The sequence below is a fragment of the Bombina bombina genome, chromosome 6, assembly GCF_027579735.1.
Source record: "Bombina bombina isolate aBomBom1 chromosome 6, aBomBom1.pri, whole genome shotgun sequence".
NCBI classification, from domain to species: domain Eukaryota; kingdom Metazoa; phylum Chordata; class Amphibia; order Anura; family Bombinatoridae; genus Bombina; species Bombina bombina.
The window spans coordinates 522,915,835-522,939,583 of record NC_069504.1 but is presented as its reverse complement, the minus strand read 5'-3'; positions in this window follow the sequence as shown (position 1 = coordinate 522,939,583).

Sequence of the window (23,749 nt, the reverse complement as noted above, 5' to 3'; positions counted from 1 at the left end):
GAAAAACGGTATATAATATGTGTGGGTACATTAAATGAGTAAGGGGAAAATTACAGCTAAACACAAACACCGCAGAAATGTAAAAATAGCCTTGGTCCCAAACGGTCAGAAAATGGAAAAGTGCTGTGGTCATTAAGGGGTTAAGGATTTCAAGAGTTCTTTAGTTTCTATAGGACAGTCTGGACAAAGGTGTATCAGACAGTTCTCTATCAGATTTCGGCCTTATCCAATTTGTATCACATGAAAATTGCCAGGATCCATGATATCCAGACCTTTGTTCAGCCCTTAAAGTGAATGTAAACTCAGGTAGTTTGCTATAGTTCTGCGTAACAGTTAGGTTTAAATAACATGAGTTTAATTCATGATTTTTTTTTAAACATCGTATTTACCATAATTTTTAATCTTTATATCCTTTCCCCCGTCATCCGTATCCTCCGCATCATTGTAATTTTTAGTCACGCTCCTTACAACCAATAACGTTATTAACCACGGGGGGACCCACCCCCTTTATATGTCGTCATGCGTCTGTATTGCGCTTGCGTTTGACAGCTCTTTCGATCATCTTATATGAAGCTCGTTCACATTTTGCGCATGCTCATTTGAATACTTCACGGACTTCATCCATTCTACAAATATTATAGTGCCCGATAAGTATATTTTGAAATGGGCTCCGTATATCTATTAGATTATATTGTAAAATATCATGTTGAATTATTGTTCCAAATTTAGAAAGATTTATAAACGTAATGATTGCAAAAAAGACGTTTCAAACTATACTTAAAATCGTATTTTTTACACAAGAAGCTTCTGAATATTACGGTAATTCGGAGGAGATGCTTTGCTTCTATAGCCAACGATAGTATTCAGTGAATTTATTCATTCACTGAATACTATGTTGAGTGACAGCGGAATCGGGGTTTGACGCATGCGCAGTGTTGAGCAGAGACGGGAGCGCGCATTGCCACTACGTAAACAGCGGGTGGGACCGCTGTATACGTAATATTGAACATAATAAGGAAGTTGAGAGTGGGAGGAGCAGGTATACACAAATATCGATATTTGCAAATGTATATAAAACTTTTATTATACATCTTATGACAAAATGAAAGTTACAGTTCAATTAATATACTTATTAGCTATATAATCATACTTTTTGAACTTAAAAAATTGACATTCACTTTAATTAGGATCAGACTGTTTTTTTGACCAGTTACTCCATTGTGGCATCTTAATCTGGTTTAGACCATCAGCTGTTATCCTGGAAGGTTCTCCGTCCCTTGGCCATTTCTTCAGACAGGAGAGTTTCTGAGCTTTCAGCTTTATTTTACAATCATTCTTGCTTTTTCATCACGATAAAGCTGTTCTGAACTAACTATTCTTTTATTTTTCAAGTAGTTTATATTAACCAAGAAATTGCGGGTTTCTTTATGTCCTGTTCATAAGAATTCTAAGAAGTGAATTCTTCACAACCTGGATGTTGTGAGAGCACTAATATTCTATGTTGAATCCACAAAGTATTTTAGGCTTCTTCTTCTTTGTTCATTAATCTTTTGGGGCCTCTTAAAGTCAGAAAGCTACAGCAGATAAACTAGCTTGATTTGATTTGTAAAGCATATCTGGTTGCAGGAAAGACTCCCCGAGTGCATTATTGCTCATTCCACTAGAGCAGTTGCCACTTCTTGGGACTTCAGGAATGAGGCTTCCATAGAAAAGACATGTAAGGCAAATGCGTGGTCTTCATTACATACTTATACAAAATGTTACCACTTTGATGTGTATGCCAATTAAGAGGCTGCTTTGGAAAGAATGTCCTGCTGACCGCAGTTCCTGATCAGTAACATACCTTCCTTAACTGTTGTTAGGGTGGCTACTTCAAAAGTGGTCTCATGGACTTTCACTGCATGAGTATAGGATCCCACATGTGATGTCTTGTGGATTGATAAATTAATTTATTTCATGATCGTGATTCAGACAGAGCACACAGTTTTAAGACACTTTCCAATATACGTTCAAATTTTGCACACTCTTTTTATATTCACACTTTCTGTGGAACCAGATCCTACTGAGCATGTGCACAAGCTCACCAGGTATACATATAATAGTCTGTGATTGGCTGATGTCTGTCACATGATACAGGGGGCAAAAAAATGGAAGAAAAAAGAAATACTGCTTATTTGAAATTCAGAGTAGGTTTTATTACATTGTGTTTTTATTATGTACGTGTTAATTATGTAATTCTACTGCATTGTGTGGTCCTTAAAGTATATAAACTTTCAGTATAGGCAGGGATACCATGTGCAAAATCAGCTATTTGTAAACATTTTAATACACTCCAGCTGGTAAAAGAAATCATTGGGAAAAAATTAAGGGGGGGGGGGATTGTGTACATTGCCCCTTTACTGATCAGGTTTGTAAGTAGGTCCTAAGGACTGCCATTAACAAACCTTCAGTACTAGCTTGAGGCTATAATGCAGCATTTATAAAATAAAAAAATGCTTCAGTAGTTTCTGACCCTGATATCATCACCATGTGCATGAACAAGATGGTGTTCTGAACAGTAACACAGGCGCCAGTTATCAAGTATGCTCTGCATGCTGCATAGAGATCATATCTTCCAATAAGTGCCTGTGCCGCATTTTATAATGCACTCTGCATTGCAATGTGCCCTGCTGTAGTATGCTGAGGCTGTACTATGTCCCTAGCTCCATGATGCAAAGAGTCTTGAGATAATAGTAAATCAAACCTGCATGGAACATCATTGTATGAAATGGTTTACTATGCAGTGAAAACAGGAAATCACTAAATAATTATTTTATTTCTTTACAGCAGAAAATGGTGTAGATGTTAAAGGCCGCTGTCAGCAGTAATTAGCAGTTATAGCAACTAGCAGCTACGGGTTAGATTGCAAGTGGCGCGTTAACTGTTGCCCATGAGCGATATTGTGTTTTTGTGCACGTCAGAAATAGAGCTCGTATTAAGAGCTAAAAGTAAACGCAATTGCGAGAGAGCAATCGCATTTTACACTCCGCGGGTTGGCGCCACTAAAACCCTTGTGTAAAGAGTAATGTGTTTAAAAAAGTTGCACTAAACACAACATAAATCCATTATAAATTACAGTTACACTCATATAAATACTAACTGATAAAAATTATTCATATAAATATTTAAAAAAGTTATAAGGGTTAAAAGGTATATGGTATATCACAAGTGTTTGAATGTAAAGGGCTATATTGTATATATACAAACATATACACAGAAGTCTAACTGATGTGGGCTGCTCTGCGTTTAAATATCTGGGCCTAATTTTGGTCTCAGTCTGGTCCTGATATATATATATATATATATATATATATATATATATATATATATATATATATATATATATATGTGTGTGTGTGTACATATCTATTTATGTGTTCTTTTATTCATACTATTTGTACGGTGATCTCATCAGATGAAAGTTTTTCAGGCTTGGGTGCAGTCTGGGTGAGCACCAGGGGTGTCTGGTCTCCTTAGGAGGATAGGTTACCAAAAAAATTTTTTTCCTTTTTTTTTTAAATGCAATTTTGAAGGCCCTTCAGAGTCGGCCCCTCTTGGAAAGGAGGTCTTATCTGTGTTTTCAGTCAGACAATGCTATAGCAGTGGCATATAGTAATTAGGGGTAAAAAAAAAAAAAAAAAACAACAGGCAACATGGTAATGATTTTTTAATTATTTTTTAAACTCATATCCCCTTCTCACCATGTTGGAGATTGTTAATTGATAAAAAAAAATGTTCAGCTAGTAGTGGAAAGGAAGTGGTCTAGGAAGGTCCCAGGTTTATTATGGGTTCATCAAACATCTTTTGTGTAAATAGTTTGCTTTGTCCAACACTCCATAGGGAAGCTAAAAAGCAAATATCTATAACACAGTTTTTTTTTTTTTTTTTTTTTTTTAAATGTATTTTTATTGAGGTAAAATTAGCTTTTATAATACAGTCATATCGGAAAAGATACAAACTATACACATCCTGTAGGAATAACACATATCAAGCAAGTACAATACATCATATGGAAACATCAACACTCATCAAATCAACAGGATATAATATTCTGGTTACCTCATTTTTTTAAGATTGTTGGATCGTAATGTCCTCCAAGCAAACAGGCCCACTTAGGGGGCCAGAAACCTTAGCCAGTCACTGAGGACCCAAAAACAAAGCGAAAATCAGAGAGTCTAGTGTCAATGTGAATGAAATAGCGTCAAAGTTGGGAGTCCATAGATACTATTGAAGTATAGAAGTACAGCAGTGTACTTAAGTTATTCCTAGTTAATGTATTATAGTCTACTCGACAAACTGATAGAGGAGATATATTGATATGGGCTTCTGTTACTACTGCAAACCTGGGTAGACACAAACATTGAACATTATTAAGTACCCAGGATCGCCACTCTGAGCTAGAAAAATAAGACTGTAGTGACTGCGTCTCGCATAACTCTGTAAATTAGTAGGGGAGTAAATGTAGCTAGTCATCCTAGATCAGCTAGTACAAGATGAGTAGGGTTCGCATCTAAGGTTGCAAGCTTAGGAAAATGAGTAATCTATCTGGAGAAATACATGGGGATCGCATATATTAATCACTCAAAATCTTCGAACTTAGATCATCACATCAGCAGTTCTAACACATTTGTCAAACATATAAACAAGCTAACATCAACATTAAGATTATGATAGCAAACAGTCTGTAAACATTAGACACATAAAACAATCCTAACAAATCTATTTATTGTAAAGATCCGAAGAGCCCTTTTTTCATGCTCATATAGGTGCAAGATGCGGTAAGGGCTCTGCGAACAGGGCAGAGACTACCTAACTCTGCCAAAAGGGGTGTGGAGGATAAGGTGATTATCCCTTCCCACACAGTTTTTTTCCCTTTTTTTTTTTCCTCCCTTTTTTAAAAAAAAATAAAAAAAAAGGGGGGGGGAGAGGGGAGGGGAAAGAAAAGGTTGGAGAGGAAGGGAAGGAGGGAGTGGAAGAGGGGAAAGAAGGAGGGGGAGAGGGGGAAAGAAGGAGGGGGAGAGGGGAAAAGAGAGGGGAGGGAGAAGAGGGGGGAGAGGGGGGAAGAGAGGGGAGGGAGAAGAGGGGGAAGAGGGAAGGAGGCAAGAAAGGGAAAGGGGGGGTGAAAGGGAAGGAGGGTAGAAAGGGAGGGAAGGGAAGGTTGGGAAGGGAGGGGGAGAAGGTGGGAAGGGAGGGGGGAAAGGAAGGAAGGAGGGGAAAAGGGAGAGCGGGAAGGGAAAGGGGTGCGGAGCCTAAAATGATAATAAAGTCCCACTTAATAAGCAAACAGTGGTTCTCAAGTCGTTTTCAGATGGAAATACTTTCTCTCTCCTCAGTGCATAATCTCAGAGAGGGGCCACAGTAGAGATGAGGGGTTTGTCTTTCTACAGGGCATATATGGAAAAGGGATCTTAACCAGACCTCTAATAGGGCCCTAAGGTTATTAAATTCGATGGTAACCTGAGCACAAATCAAAAATTAACTAGGTAAGTTCTATATTGTTGGTTATATGCTATAAAAGCATCACTCTCTTCAGCTCTCAGGGTGTCCACTTTAACACTAGACTGACCCCTATTTACATAAATTTGGCTACTGTGATCTAGAATTTATCGTATTCATTTTACTTAGTGTAATAACTATAAGAATTATCTGTTTCTCACCAGGTCAATCTCAATAAAATATTGTTTACTCTAATATAGTTGGATTTGTGACTTTTCATTATAAACCAAAGGATGGGTAACGGGTCACAGGATATTCAAACATAACTCCACAATGTGGGGCGGACTAAAAGATATAATCTTTATAAAAGCTCGTGTGCAGTATTAGACTGAGATGGTTGGCTTGCATGTGTACATTTAAATGTTGTATAAGGCATATCCCTCCCACACTGGTTTCACTCATCAAACTAAGCAGATTTCATTTATAGGACCGAACATGTATTATGGACTTTCTTCTAGGAAACATATTAATGAGGGGGATCAAGGAGGCAGGAAACACCCCAACTGCACAATAAACTTATAGTGAAAATTGGGGGAACTTCCGGGCGGTGGCCATCTATGGACGCAAAACTGCTAGCTGCTCACACCTTCCTACTAAGATTACAGAATATAGCAAGAAATCGCTATTATTTGGGCTTCAAATTGTCAGAATCAAGACTATAAAAAGTTTGTCTTTCATTTGATGCCTCCTTCCTTAGGATCGTGCAGCACTTTCGGTTACCGGAGCTATTTCGAGGCTGAGGCCTTTTCAGAACCCCCCCAGTGGCTCCCGTACGGGTAACCGCTGTCGCGCAGCCCCCATTGTGGGCTGTTCAATACATAAGCACCTAACGCTTCTAATATGGAACCATATACCAATGAGGGCTTTCTTGAGGAGCTGCGATCCCTACTAGCTGACTACCTCGTGGCATTTGAGGAATCACTGTCAGCAGCACTGAGCTCTAATGGCGGCTGCTCCGCTCAGAAACCTACCCTACCTAAGCTGGATTCTCCGGAGCACATTAGAGAGACTGATAAGGAGCACCAGTGTTCACTTCCCACACCTTACAACTCTCAGCCGGAATCAACTGATGTGGGCTTGGTAGTGTGGAAGGAGGAAATTGCAGCTGGGTCACCATCTCTGAGTATCCACATAGGCACTGGAGATACAGGCAGACATGTCTCGGTGCTGCTCCGAGAGCTCTGTGGCCTTACACCTACAGGGACCACGGGTGTAAACTCTGCTCTAGTCACTCTGATCCCGCTGCCCGCGCCGATGATCATACCAAGTATCTTCCCTGCTTAAATTAAGGCGATCTTGCCCATGGGATCTCTGACTCCAGCTACTGAGGTGGCCATCGTGCCCAGGCTTACTTGCACTTACTCTGCCCACCTTGATACCATGACCGCCACAAGTCATTTTCGATCGTTGTCCCAACTCGGGGCTGAGATCGCAGGGAACCACTTGGCCTGGCGGTCTGGGGGCTTGGCGATGGCTTCAAGGTATGTGTTTGGGTCCCAGGTCACCCGAGATGTCGCACTTCCCACTCGCGCTGGCATAGGCTAGCAGAAGACAGCTCATGGGGCACTCAGGACATTAAGCTCCTACCCGGTGGCTATTAACTTTTTCCCTGAACTTATTTACTTGTCATTTAAAGGACTTTACTGAACTGCTCCCATGTAGCCCCAGGTGGACTTTGCCCTATGATCTACCTGTTAACTTCCCTTAGAATGCATTTTTAGGCCAGATGCAATGTGTGTCTTCATTATTATTTATATTATGTGCACCATACAAACACAATCACCACTGTTTAACTCACACCTGTTATTGAATACTGTAGCGTTTCATTGCATGGCAGGCGATGCATTTATATCCCTTCCCCCACAGTGGTATAGCCACTTGAAAGTTATGTATTCTTTGTCACATGCATGCTCTTCATTTTGGCCATCCTATTCCCTGAGTTCTTAAGGGTACACATTAACTTTTTAAATAATTTTGGACCTGATGTGTCTAGCAGTTATACATACTTAAGGTATACTGCTTTTCCTTTATTAGACCTCTGCCTGCCCTGTTATATGAATAGGTTTTTTATGAGAAGCAGAGTTCTGGGTGCACAGCGAAAACCTGATATCTACAAGCTGATGTTGTTATGGAAATATGACTGTTTGATATGTTTTGTTTAACTCTCTCACTTAGCCCCAGAGTATCATTTGTATTTATTGGTTGCACAGGGTTTGAAATTCGAAATTTATGTCACTCATATGCCTCATAGGTTTTAGATAAGCTCTTCTGCTGTTTATATTGCCTTGGATATCCTTTTATTGACTATCTAACACAAGCTGGGTCTGTCTCATAGATATATCATACTAATGTGGGGAGGCCTACCAGTTTAACCAATCTACCCCTATACATCACTTTCACCAGTTAAACCTGGCAGAGCCCCTGAACAACGAAGTATAAAGCACAGGGATCCCTTATACCAATAAATTAGGCTCTTAATTTCCAAATATTGTGGATACAGATGCATTTACCCATTCCCATAGCCATAACTAAATCCTCTCAGGAGTGCGGTAGAGGGGGTTGCACCCTGAAGTGGTAGCTAACAATGATCTGGGTACATGCATTGGCCCCCGATTGATTAGTATAGTCACTTGTACCATTCTTGCCCCATTCTGAAAACATCAGTAACTATGACTTTACTGATAGGGGTGTTTATTTTATTGGAACCTCATACTTTCTCATTTAGCTATGATAATAGGGGTTCATATTAGAAATCATCTACACTAATGCCTCTATGTTGAAATTTGCTTATACACTGACCTTTGACAGAGGTATTGGATTATATTCCCTGTATCTCTGTTTTTTTTTGTAATGAGGCCCTACTGCACCTACTCCTCCCAACAGCTCATTCCTTAACTGTTCTTAAGAATGGTTCCCTTACTAATATTGCTATTACTATTACCATTATTAATATATTATTACATCAATATAGCTCAATTCAAGGGTCTTATATAAGTTTTTCAGTTTTCTCAATTGATCTAAACCCTAAAAAAATAGAAAATGGAGATTCTTTCATAGAGACCCATGAGTGGTCTCCCTAGTTTCAGAAGTTACCTTCCTAGATTATGTTTAAGATTGTAGAAGGGGCCCAAAAGTGGTCCTGCTGGTTTTGTGAAGGTACAAAGCTGTCTTGGCATTGACTCTGATAGTTGAATATGTGGAAACCATTTGTATGTAACTCTTTCGACATGTTTATGTTTGTTTGCCTTTTGATGAATCTCAATAAAAACATTTATTAAAAAAAAAAAAAAAAAAAAACTTATAGTGAAAATTAGTAAGATGACGCACAGCTAATATGTGAGCCCTGTCAGCCTCTGACTCCCCACCCCAGTCCCAGGATATATATGATAAAATCGAAGGCTTAAGTTGCACAGACCAGTACAGTTCAGTACTATTATAGAATGTTTAAACATGAGTGTATTGAATAAGACATACAGTATATTATAAATTTCCAATCCTGAAATGTATAGGGAGCCCATCCAAGTTCAGACCTCGTGGCTTCATACAAACAGGCTCCCCACACCTAGGTACGATCGCTACCCCCCACACCACAAACCCGTTCTATATATACAAAAAATGGGTGCACAAAGGAGGTAAATTTGTAGGTGTCCACCCTGTCTCAGTTGCTTTACATTTATGAGAGCAAAATCCTCCGCTTCAACTAAAGCAGCCAAGGCAACAGTGTTCAAGACTCAGTGCGGGGTAAACGGCAGGGACCAAGAGCTGTACTAGTCCTGAGCAGACCGCATCCCCGTTTGTGACCAATACCTCACCCGACTCCGACTGGGTCATGAATGTCAGACAGCCAAGTGCCCCCAAGCAGTATGGTCCCAAGCTGTAGGGCTATATCCAGATCTAAAGCGGCTGCGGGACTCAGGTCAGTAAAATGGCGGCAGACCACTTTCTCCTTACTCACGTCGGCAGTGTCATGTCCGCGGGCGCTGGTCACACACCAACCCACATCTCCACCAGTAACCTTAACTGCTTCCGTTACCTCACTGCCATAAGCTGGGGCTTCCTTGTACACATAGACACTGTGCTTGAGTGCCCATAGGTCACGATGCAGCCCACCAGGTGATCCACTAGCGCTGCCGAAGCTATCCACCACAGCTACAGCCTGCGACCGCGACTCCTGAGGGTAGGTAGGCATATCAGGAGCTTCCGCCATGTTTAGCTGAATGATGTCGAGCTGTACTCTGGGGCTTGTCTCCTCCTTCACAGCAGGCTCATGTCGCCTTACACTGGTGTGCTCCGCTTCTACAGCTGCTATTAGGGTGTCAAATCTATTGAGTATCAGCAGCTCATGCCTCGCAAACAGGGCTTGAATCTCAGAAAAGATGGCTCCCTCCATGCTATTGATGAGATCTTCAGCGCTGAAAAAGGCTGCAAGCTTGCAATCATTAGGTCCCCAGCTAAAGTCCTCGGCAATATCCCACTGCAGGGTGCAATTATCTTTAGGATCCTGTTGGAAATCTTCCTAGAGGTTAGATTAATATAATTTAAAGCAAATAAATTCAGGAGCCTCTTTAGTATTGTTAAGGAAAAATGTTTTTAATTCTATATATATATTTTTCTTATATGTGTTATGAGGGACTGACAAGTGATATTTTTAAACAGTTACATTTCTTTTTGTCAATTCAGCTAGTATAGAAACTGCTGTATATGCAAAGTAAGTATTTTCAGCTACAGTAACACCCAAAGTTTGTATGGACAAGATAAGAAGAAGACCACGAGGTGCATAATGTGAAGATTCTCAGAAACACCCAAGATGGCCTATAAAAGAGAGACATTGCTGCAATCTAATGCTGCACGCCACACACTCTGTATTACTGTAAAATGACCGGTTGTCATTTTTGTTGTAATATGTTTAATTGTACAATTATAACCTTATTAATTTGGACCAGCTGTCTTCACGTTATTTTACTTTAACAATTTGGTGCCGAAACCCGGGAGTTTGAAAGCGATTATTGACGGAGCCAGGACTGGAACTATGAGGACAGGAGACCACAGGCGCCAAAAAGGTGAGAACCTTTGTTTCTCAAATTGCTCTCCTATCCTCTGATTCCTAAACCCTCTGTCCTGTCGTGAGTACAAACTCCCAAGAACCTGAGACAGTTGTATTTTATGTTTTATGTTTTAACATCTTTTGTTATGAATGTGTGAGTGTAAGAGGTCCTTTACGGCGTGTGAATGTACTGCTCCAAGACGCCCCTCTGCGGAGAAAGCAAGTGGGAGCAGTAGTGTGTTAAGTAAGAGGATTCTACTGTCCTCAGAGACAAATGTTTTCTATTTTCTGTGTTTGTTAAGTAAACGTAAACTGTTACTAAAATGGTCTGTACAGCAGAGGAAAAATAGAAGGTTAAGTGTGGGTAGCTGCAGAATTTCTTACTAGTCAACCTTGGTCTGTCAGTACAAAGTCTCTGGGTACCCCCTATGCTCGGCCTATGGACATCGTTGATTAAGTTCAGCTTCAGTCCATTGCTGCTATTGGGCATAGTGCTATTCCCAGAGAACAAGGGCGAATTCTGATCTTTTTGATCACCTCTTGGCTTTGTTTCTGAAAACCTTGGACACACTGGTTTGAGTTTGCACGCTCCTATACTGAAGGGCGCATACCTGAGCTGTAGTAGACTTGTCTCTAATGATGTATAAAACTGTTGATGTAAGTCCCCTAGCATGGTTTGATTTTGATGATATAAGAGGCCAAGTACTTTTAGGATTTCTCTCCCTACTGTTTATTATTTGGGTTTGTTGGAAAATTAGGAGGGATTTATAGTGTGGGATTTATAGTGTGGGCCTTTCCCTGACAGCCACAGTATTGCTAAGAGTCGAGAGAGAAGGGTAAGAGTCCCCTCCATCATAACTGGGTTATGAGAAACGATTCTTAGAAAGGGTGACATGAGGTCATCCTTAAGCAATGGACGTCCAAAATTTCCTCAATAGCCCACAGGAGGAAATGTATAAAGAATATAGTATGTGGGTCAGCTGGCATCTACCTGAATGGTGCAAGTTGACTAAGGGAATGGATGTTGGGTTTCCAAAGGGGGAACCTTTGAATTATTCCACTAGGAAAATCTCTATAAAAATAACTGTAGAATCCTATCAGAAACAGCCCAGTGTATTTTTCTGTAGAAGACAAAGTATGTTTAGAATCCAGTTTCTCTGATGTGTGCTGCAGCTGCTGTACTGGGTGGAGGCTTCCAATCCCCCCTCCCTCCTGTTGTTTTTTTAACCCTTTTTTGTCCTAGACTTTATGTGCTGTTTAAAAGTTTTGTTCAACTGAATTAAATGTAAGATTATGTATGTTTTGCACACACACATATGCAAGTCTTTCATTAAAAGACATAAGAGTGTATGCTATGTTTGAGGGCATTTAGGGCTTTTACATTTCTGCTTGGTATTTATATGGGTTAACTGGAGTTTTAAAAGGCCAGCACTACTGTGACTTGCATAGGTGACACTGCAATAGACATACATTGTCCCTTTGTACATTATGGTCCTTCTTTGCAGTAGAATTAATATAAATTACAATATACACAAGATTCTAGTAGTGAATCTTTAAGAGGTCTGATTTGCTAGTTACTTAATTGGTAATTACACTTTTACTACTCTCAAGTATTTTCACTACTGATAAGACCACTAGTACTTACCCCCTTGAAAGTTTTTTGGTTACTAATGGTAGCCCTTGCATTTATAAGGTTAGAGTGTGAATATTTATGTCACAGTGTGTTCATGTGTGATGTATATGCATATATGTATGTGTATGTATGCGCTGTATATGTGTATAGATGTATGTATGTGTATACTGTGCATATATACTGTGTATATATATGTATGTTTTTCTAGGTAGGTTTGGGAGGAGGAATGCATTACTGGGAGCTAGCTGTTGATTGTAGGCTGCACATAGATGGACCTTTTCTTTGGTTTACCTGATGTGTTCAGCTGACTACCAGTGGTGCCTTGCTGATCCTTTAATAAAGAATATCAAGTGAATAATGATATTTTGCTAATAGACATGAAATGGAAAATTGTTTACAACTGCATGCTCTAAGTAATAAAAGGAAACTGTTGGGTTTTAGTATTACTGGGGAAAAAAATTTGTGCCCCGAGTTTTGACTGCAGTATCTTATGTGCCCAATACCACCTCATGGCAAGATGTATATGCCCCAAGGGGAGGTAACCTTGAAGACCAAGGTATGGGAAAAATGCTCACTGCCACATTGGTGTCAGGACTGACTAAAGAAATCCATAATAAATTGGTTTCTCAATTGGTTTCCGCCCATTCTGATTGGCGATATAAATCAGTCCCAACACTAATGAGCTTAGCGAGCGCAATACAAAGGAACATAGAAGTATAGAAAAAGAAAGCACTAAGGGTAATGCCAGTATGTGCCCCTGGGAAACCCCAATAGAAACAGTTTAAGGGATAAATGAGGGGGAACCCAGAAAAGGTAAATGTTATAACTGTGGGAGAACATTTGATGGACTGGGCTTCCAGTGCTACCAATCTGTCTGAGAGCAGAGGGGGTGATGCCTTTGTTTGCCTGACCCTCTCTGACATGCCATACCATAGTTGTGGAGTGTTTGGTGGACACTGGAGCAGACCGCAGCGTTTTCAAAAGAGCTATAGCTGTTATGAAATTAAAGGCACATCAGCGAGCAATAGATCCTATCACTATAGGTAATAATAGGGTAGATGAAGCAGCCAAGAAGGCAGCTCTCATGATACTCCAACAGTCCTCTGAAACTGTGGAGAATTTGAAAGTGGAAAATGCTGGTTGCAAACTGGAAAATAAGGTTTGGAAACATGGGGATGGTAGATTATGTGCACCTACAGTGCTATATCCTGTTTTAGCCAGTTTATCTTATCTCCCTTCCCATGTTTCCAAAGGGGGAATGATTGCAAGAATGATTGCAAGTGTTAATAAATTTTGGTTTGCACCAGGTTTCTCACAATTTGTAACTGACAAAGTTGGAGATGAAACACCTTGTAAAACCTGACTACCCATTCCAAAGACTGCAAACGGCTGCACAAATGTGGTGTGTATGAGTATGTTTTGGTGTGTGTAGACGTTTTCCTCTTGGGTGGAGGCCTGGCCGGTTGCCAAGGCAACAGCAGGTGTAACAGAAAAAAACTGATAACTGAAATTGTGTGCAGATATGGTTTACCTGAAACAGTAGAATCTGATAGAGGGACTCATTTTACTGGGCAAGTGTTTGCAGAAATGATGAAAGGGTTGCAGATTAATCATCTGGGAAAGTAGAGAGAGCCAATGGTGTTTAAAAAATAAAATAGCTAAAATCTGTGAGCAGACAAAACTTACTTGGGTACAAGCCTTACCTTTAGCCCTCTTTGCAGTAAAAACACACCCCAAAGGCAAAGCATGGCCTTTCACCATTTGAAATTTTGTTTGGTAGACCACTAATAGGTCTTTTCTTTCCACAAGAATTACATGGGCAGTATGCTTCTCTAACTGATTATGTTGTTCAGCTGCATGAGCAACTGACTCATTTGTATGGAAAAGTTTTCTCTTCATTACCAGATCCAGAACAAATAACTGGAACTCACTACCTACACCCTGGAGACTGGGTGGTGATAAGAAGATACGTGAGGAGACACTTAGAGCCCTGGTTTGACGGCCCATAGCAGGTGTTACTGACAACACCCACCTCAGTCAAAGTGGAATGGAAACCAAACTGGATCCTCTCACTGTAAGAAAGTGAACTTCCAGGCTGGTGATAAAAACCTGTGTCAAAGGGTGAGACCACTGGGGACAAAGTGGGTTAACTAACTGCCAAGATGCATATACTGTCCTGTTTTTTCTTTGTCCTTTTCTTTGTGTTTTATACCTCTATATACCAGTGAAGGGTGACAAACGGACAAAATTCCATCTGGCTTTTACACCAACAAACCGCCAAGCAACTGAATGCCACAGACTGTTGGATATGCTCTCATGTTCCTGCCAATCATAAAGGAATCCCTTTAATAGGTGTACCAATATCAATGAATGATTTAAATGTGACAGATTACAGCTATGATGTTCAAATAGATATAGATAACTCTGTTCATAATGCTATCTCAGATCAAGGTACATACTTAGAACTTGCTGGTATAGTTTCTATAGCTACAATGTGTCTTGGGCCAATGTATGTTAATTACATAGCAAACATGAAAGGTTACATATTTAGTTTGCCCAAGGTATATGTGGGGGAAACAGATTGTAGAAATGCTACTTTAACATTTAATATGGAATCTAACAAAGTACCATGTGATACAGTAACTGCTGATTCTAATAGTTTATGTTTTTGTTCAACATTAAAAGCTTTGTGTACCACTAGGTGTGCCTGTCTTGAACAGACAGACAATGATGAATGGACCTGTCAAACTCAGTTATATAACAATATGAGATGGTTTCAACTATGGCTGGGAAAGATGGTAAGATTATTCCAATGGTCCTTAAACAAGGTATAAGTGAGAATTATTCTCATCTGCAGATAAAGTCTGGATGTGGTTTCCTGCCTGGACAGGTTGGGGAATTGAGCTAGCAAATAGAATTAACAAATATGCTAGTTTTATGGATGGGATTATTAATGACACTATAAGTTTTACACATGAATAAAGTAAAAGAGTTACAACAAAGATCTAGAGATATAGCTAAGGAAGGATGGGATCGATTGGAACCTGGTTTAAAAATATGCTTACAAATCTTTTAAAACCCATAGTGGTAGTGATAGGAGTAATTCTAATGTGCCTAATTGTTTGGAAATTGTTAATGATTTGTGTTTCTCATTGCAGAAAAAGATGAAGATACTGATTGTTTAGGGTGATGATACAACGGCTACAGAGATGACCGACTGATAACTTAGTTCAGCTACCTGCCTTCCCTGCAGACCCTCCAGTCATTTTAGGAGACAGGTGGAAGATCTCATCTCTGCGAGGGGGTCCCACAATTGCACCTCATCAGCTTTGGGCCTACTACAGGATTTGGACCTAGGCCTGTGAATGGATGCAGTTCTGGCTGCTGTTGTTATCTGTTTAGATAGAGATTGCATATTTTGTGTTTGTGTGCTACCAATAAAGATGTGTGAATGCTTAGAGGAAATGATAACTATGTAGGCAGATCTGGAATGGAGGCTCAGCATCCCACTGTCTATGCAGCTTATCTGTATACTCAGTGATATACAGTCTGTTTAAGGGGTCATTTCCAGGTAGGAAGGTTGTTAGTTAGTCAAATGAGAGACACAAAGTAATAATGGCGTGATAATAAACGCAAGGTAATAGATAAATACATGTGATAATAAAATTATCAAAAGGGTGAGAAATGTTAAGGAAAAATATTTTTAATTCTATATATATTTTTCTTATATGTGTTATGAGGGACTGACAAGTGATATTTTTAAACAGTTACATTTCTTTTTGTCAATTCAGCTAGTATAGAAACTGCTGTATATGCAAAGTAAGTATTTTCAGCTACAGTAACACCCAAAGTTTGTATGGACAAGATAAGAAGAAGACCACGAGGTGCATAATGTGAAGATTCTCAGAAACACCCAAGATGGCCTATAAAAGAGAGACATTGCTGCAATCTAATGCTGCACGCCACACACTCTGTATTACTGTAAAATGACCGGTTGTCATTTTTGTTGTAATATGTTTAATTGTACAATTATAACCTTATTAATTTGGACCAGCTGTCTTCACGTTATTTTACTTTAACAGTATGCGTCTTGCTTCTTCAGCTACAGGCTCCGCCCCCAACACAGTTTTTTAATGCAGCAAATTGCCTATTTTATTTGCAGGTTATAACACTTTATTTGGGGGGACAATCACTTTTTTTTCTTCATAAAAGCAAGATGTATTTAATGTCAATTTAATTGGGAATATCCAGATTTCTACTGTAAATACTAGAATATATAAGACAATGTGTAAAAGAGTGAGTCAATTTGACTATTGAATGTACTATACCACAATTGCATGAAAACAAATTCTGTCTCTCAATTCATGGTAATTGGAGTGAGGCAGTAACAGCAATTTGTAAAGGTACTTGCAATAGAGCTTTTCTATAAGATTCCTAAATGAGCTCTGCATTTAATAATAATCAGTTTTCATAATTAAAAAGTATTATATTGGATCTGAGATGTGTTTTTGAAATGTAGTGCCTCATTCACTGAACATCTTATCTACAAAGTATTTATTTAATCAGTAGTAATTATGTGGCCACAGAAAGTAATAACATAAGTATTTTACAGTGCCATATTTATACAGTTTTAATAATAAATTATAATTATATTATATAAATAATACATAATAATAATAATAATAATAATACATTAGTCACAATTGCACCATTGCAGAAAACTGAAATGTGCAACAAATATGCTTCAATGACAGAGTTGTTATGCACACCAGTAACCAGACGATGGAGCCATAGAGAAAAATGTGATGCAAAAAGTATTGGTAAAAACAGAGCGTCATATTTTCTTGAAGAACCATACAAAGATACACCTGACCTCCAATAGTGCTATATGGGTATGAATGAATCTGCTGTAACAGAAATTACAGTTGTAGCACTTTTCATGATGTATTTTACAGACGAATTTGTTTACTAACTGGGCAGCATATAGCAGAAGTGTATGATTGTATATTCTTTACTGATAGGCATCCAGTGGTTTTGTTATGATTGTTGTGAGCAGGAACTATTTTTATAACGTATCGATCTACATTTGTTACAACCTCGTGGTTTGTTGTTTGTAACATTCAGATTTCAGAAAAGCTTAGAACTCTTAAAAGTAGGTCAGCAATGCACGGTGCTGCTAAATAGGAAGGTGGGATTCAAATGGCGTTTAACACGTTCAGAATCTGTAGCCTTGTGGTAGCGAACGTTCTATACAGAGCAACTCCTTCTCTAAAGCAGAAGTTCGAATTCCACTTTCACTGATGTTTAAAAAATAATACTAAAAAAAACAGCGAAATCAAATGGAGGACTAAGAAAGTAAATCCTAGCAAAATTCATGGAATTTACTGATACTATCCTCCTATACTATGCGGCAGAAGAACAGATCTTGTGCGGAAGTTGTACATTGGGTCTACTAAGTCTGCCTACATTTTTTTCCCCCTGGTACTGTGTTCTGTTGATTTGTAAATATGTGACAGAAAAGGCGCCAGGTTTTGCGTGTAACTTACATGGAGAGGCACCTACAACATTACTGCAAACATTATAGGTAAAGAGGCAACAAGGCTCTGTAGAGGAGGGATTATCAACTAGTCTGCACTGTTGCCCTTTGTGCAATACGTATTTTCATTATTTATGCACTTTACGTAAAGTGTATTGTTTGTGAGCATTTATTAAGTGTCATGTGTTTATTTAAAGAGCCCGTAATTTATTTTAGTTTGAGACTGTATTTCTGGGTTATTAATTGTTGAGCTGGCTACTTTCAACCCGCCCCCCTAAAACCCATAATTTAAAATAAAAAAAAGAAAATCATAATTAAAATATTAAACATGACATTTGCGTTGCCCTCCATATACATTTAAAAAAGTTCCTTTCCCTTTTGAAATCCTCTGCAACAACAAGGGCTTTATCGGGGATGTACTAAAAGGAATGACAAGGGTGAATGACAAAATGGAATGCCCATAGACTTTAATGGGATGTAAAATTAAAAGTGTTGAAGCAACAAAACTATGAGACATATCAACTAGATATTTACCAGATATGTTCCCCAGGTACAGTAGCATATTCTGAAAGTGAGATTATGTGAGATTATAGCTGCTTTCTATGGAATTAAAAGGGTGAATGACAAAGTGGAATGCCTATAGACTATAATGGGATTACATTTAAAAGTGCTATAGAAACTAAACTATAATACATATCAAATAGATTTTTACCAGATATGTTCCCCAGGTACAGTAGCATATTCTGAAAGTGAGATTACGTCAGATTATAGCTGTTTGCTATGGAATGACAAGGGTGAATGACAAAATGGAATGCCCATAGACTTTAATGGGATGTAAAATTAAAAGTGTTGAAGCAACAAAACTATGAGACATATCAACTAGATATTTACCATATATGTTCCCCAGGTACAGTAACATATTCTGAAAGTGAGATTATAGCTGCTTTCTATGGAATGACAAGGGTGAATGACAACATGGAATGCCCATAGACTATAATAGGATTACATTTAGAGCTATAGAAACACAAATATGAGACATATCAAGTAGCTATTTTACCAGATATGTTCCCCACGTACAGTAGCATATTCTGAAAGTGAGATTAAGTGAGATTATAGCTGTTTTCTATGGAATGACAAGGGTGAATGACAACATGGAATGCCCATAGACTATAATAGGATTACATTTAGTGCTATAGAAACACAAATATGAGACATTCTGAAAGTGAGATTAAGTGAGATTATAGCTGCTTTCTATGGAATGACAAGGGTGAATGACAAAATGGAATGCCCATAGACTATAATGGGATTACATTTAAAAGTGCTATAGCAACAAAAGTATCAGACATATCAAATATATATTTACCAGATATGTTCCCCAGGTACAGTAGCATATTCGTAAATGAGATTATTTCAGATTATAGCTGTTTTCTATGGAATGACAAGGGTGAATAACATAATGTAATGCCCATAGACTATAATGGGATTACATCTATAAAGAGGGGGAAAGAGCAAAATAGAGGGAAAGGAGAGAGAAAAAGAGATGGGGAGAGAGCAAAAGCGAGTGAGAGAGAGAGCAATAGAGAGGGGGAGAGATCAAAAGAGAGGGGGAGAGAGAGCAAAAGAGAGGGGGGAGAAAGAGCAATAGAGAGGGGGGGAGAGAGAACAAAAGAGAGGGATGGAGAGAGAGAGAGCAAAAGAGAGGGGAGAGAGACAGAGCAAAAGAGAGGGGGAGAGAGAGCAAAAGAGATGGGGGAGAGAGAGAGAGCAAAAGAGAGGGATGGAGAGAAAGAGCAAAAGAGAGGGATGGAGAGAGAGCAAAAAAAAGGGGAGAGAGATAGAGCAAAAGAGAGGGGGAGAGAGAGAGAGCGCAAAAGAGAGGGGGAGAGAGAGCACACAAAAGGGGGGAGAGAGAGAGCGCAAAAGAGAGAGAACGCAAAAGAGAGGGGGAGAGAGAGAGCGTAAATGAGAGGGGGAGAGAGAGCAAAAGAGAGGGGGGAGAGGGAGCAAAAGAGAGGGGGGAGAGAGAGCAAAAGATGGGGGGGAGAGAGAGCAAAAGAGAGGGGGAAGAGCGAACAAAAGAGAGGGGGGAGAGAGAGCAAAAGAGAGGGGGAGAGCACAAAAGAGAAGGGGAGAAATAGAGCAAGGGACTGCTGTACTGCAAAAAATGGCCTGTGTAAACAGGCTTTAGGACTAGTAGACTATAATGGTATTAAAAGTTCTATAGCAACAAAAATATCAGACATATCAAATAGATATTTACCAGAGATGTTCCCCAGGTACAGTAGAATATTCTGAAAGTGAGATTATGTCATATTATAGCTGCTTTCTATGTAATGACAAGGGTGAATGACAGAATGGAATGCCCATAGACTATAATGGGATTACATTTAAAAGTGCTATAGCAACGAAAATACGAGACATATCAAATAGATATTTACCAAATATGTTCCCAAGGTACAGTAGCACATATTCTGAAAGTGAGATTACGTGAGATTATAGCTGCTTTCTATGGAATGGCAAGGGTGAATGACAAAATGGAATGCCCATAGACTATAATGGGATTGCATGGAACAGGTATATATAAACTGCGCTTTCCAGTTATCACATAAAGTATTTCACAACAGATATAGAACCAACATATTAAAATACTATAGAAAGTAAGTGGTATATAGTTTTACGTACACTATACAATACAGAGAATATAGGGTAAAACTTCAAAGTGACCTGTATACTTATAACCAGATCAGAAAGTGTATATCACCCCTGTTGGTATGTAAGTTCCTGCATATAATGGAAGCAGAGGAAAATGTATTTTTCAATATATGTCCCTGGAAAGCGGTGTGGACAATTCCAAGCGGAAGCCTCAGAAAATGCTGTCAATGGATGCTGCTCTTATTATACTGAGAGGACTATGATCCCCCTCCCAAATGGAACTTGTAAAATAAAAACAGAGAGTGCAAACCACTCTAAGAGTAAAAGTATTTAATACAAATTGTAAAGTGCAAGTAAAAAATATACGTACAGGAATTAAAAACAACAAAGCATATAGTGCATATCACCACAGAAACTCTGTTGCAGGCCAGATGAGTGTTGACTTGTGTCACTCGGTCCTTCCTACAGTCTAAGCGCAACCGGAACACCGTGAAGACTTGGAGGTGCGGGGCTACTCAAAGTAATAGCCTGTGTCTTGAGATCATGTGACTACGATATAGCTCGTCAACGCGTTTCATCGGGATCCGACCCAACTTTGTCAAGAAGTGATGTATCAACAAACCGCTTAGAATCTTTTGAATTCAGCGGGCTTTCAAAGGTCAGGTACGTTGCAGCGTCTGATTGGCTGACTACGTGTCACTTAATGATTGGCTACTGAACGCCAATGAAATCCTCCCAAGCAGCTGTCATAGCGATATGTGATATAATACATAAAGTGCTAAGAAGGCATATACCTAGCTATTGGACAATACTCATATAGCTATACACATACAAGAATGTATTAAGTAACACTGTAAAAGGGGTACAATGTAAAAAAATTCAGTAATATAAAACGCTTATGATTGAAAACATTAGAATACGTAAAAGGCTATCCGGCAGAGAAAATACAAACTATCAATAGTTAATGATGTAAGTAATTGTGTACTGTGATATGATAAAGTGATCCAGGATACTAAATTTGAAATCCTATCTGCTATCAAAAATGGTTGACTATTATGTGATCTCATAGATAGTTCTGAAGATTATCAGCTGCTACCGCTAAAACACTGTCCTTACTAAAAGAGGGGAGAGATAAGATATATGGAAACACTACTCCTCTGTGATACAACATGGCGTGTTAAACCAAATAACGAAAATAGATGTATGAGGTTGTAGAAAACTGCGCCTAGATTTATATATATATATATATATATATATATATATATACACGCTACACTATATAAGACCCCCTAACTGGATCTTTGATTCAAAGTAACGAAAAAGGGAATAGTAGCGCCAAGGTTGGCTAAAGTATATATAAACAGGATAATTCCGGGACAAAGCTGACTGAAAAGGAGGGTGATATTGTCAATGGTTTATCTAATAATATACAGTTGTGCTCATAAGTTTACATACCCTGGCAGATTTTATGATTTCTTGGCCATTTTTCATAGAATATGAATGATAACACAAAAACTTTTCTTTCACTCATGGTTAGTGTTTGGCTGAAGCCATTTATTATCAATCAACTGTGTTTACTCTTTTTAAAACATTATGACAACAGAAACTACCCAAATGACCCTGATCAAAAGTTTACAGACCCTGGTGATTTTGGCCTGATAACATGCACACAAGTTGACACAAAGGGGTTTGAATGGCTATTAAAGGTAACCATCCTCACCTGTGATCTGTTTGCTTCTAATTAGTGTGTGTGTGTATAAAAGGTCAATGAGTTTCTGGACTCCTGACAGACCCTTGCATCTTTCATCCAGTGTTGCACTGACGTTTCTGGATTCTGAAACCTTTTAGTAAGGACAGTGTTTTAGCGGTAGCAGCTGATAATCTTCAGAACTATCTATGAGATCACATAATAGTCAACCATTTTTGATAGCAGATAGGATTTCAAATTTAGTATCCTGGATCACTTTCTCATATCACAGTACACAATTACTACATCATTAACTATTGATAGTTTGTATTTTGTCTGCCGGATAGCCTTTTATGTGTTCTAATGTTTTCAATCATAAGCGTTTTATTTGCGTTGCAAAGTTTTTATATTACTGAATTTTTTACATTGTACCCCTTTTACAGTGTTACTTAATACATGCGTGTATGTGTATAGCTATATAAGTATTGTCCAATAGCAAGGTATATGCCTTCTTAGCACTTTATGTATTATATCACATATCGCTATGACAGCTGCTTGGGAGGATTTCATTGGCGTTCAGTAGCCAATCATTAAGTGACACATAGTCAGCCTATCAGACGCTGCAACGTACCTGACCTTTGACAGCCCGCTGAATTCAAAAGGTTCTAAGCGGTTTGTTGATATATCAATTCTTGACAAAGTTGGGTCGGATCCCGATGAAACGCGTTGAGGAGCTATATCGTAGTCACATGATCTCCAGGCACAGGCTATTACAAGTTTGAGTAGCCCCGCATCTCCAAGTCTTCACGACGTTCCGGTTGTGCTTAGACTGTAGGAAGGGCACAAGTCAACACTCATCTGGCCTGCATCAGAGTTTCTGTGGTGATATGCACTATATGCTTTGTTGTTTTTAATTCCTATACGTATATTTTTTACTTGCACTTTACAATTTGAATTAAATACTTTTACTCTTAGAGTGGTTTGCGCTCTCTGTTTTTGTTTTAAAAAGTTCCATTTGGGAGGGGGATCACAGTCCTCTCAGTATAATAAGAGCAGCATCCATTCACAGCATTTTCTGAGGCCACCACTTGGAATTGTCCACACCGCTTTCCAGGGACATATATTGGAAAATACATTTTCCTCTGCTTCCATTATATGCAGGAGCTTACATACCAACAGGGGTGATATACACTTTTCTGATCTGGTTATAAGTATACAGGTCACTTTGAAGTTTTACCCTATATTCTCTGTATTGTATAGTGTACGTAAAACTATATACCACTTACTTTCTATAGTATTTTAATATGTTGGTTCTATATCTGTTGTGAAATACTTTATGTGATAACTGGAAAGCGCAGTTTATATATACATATTTGATATGTCTCGTATTTTCGTTGCTATAGCACTTTTAAATGTAATCCCATTATAGTCTATGGGCATTCCATTTTGTCATTCACTCTTGTCATTCCATAGAAAGCAACTATAATCTGATGTAATCTCACTTTCAGAATCTGCTACTGTACCTGCGGAACATATATGGTAAATATCTACTTGATATGTCTCATATTTTTGTTGCTATAGCACTAAATGTAATCCCATTATAGTCTATGGGCATTCCATTATGTTATTCACCCTTGTCATTCCATAAAAAACAGCTATAAT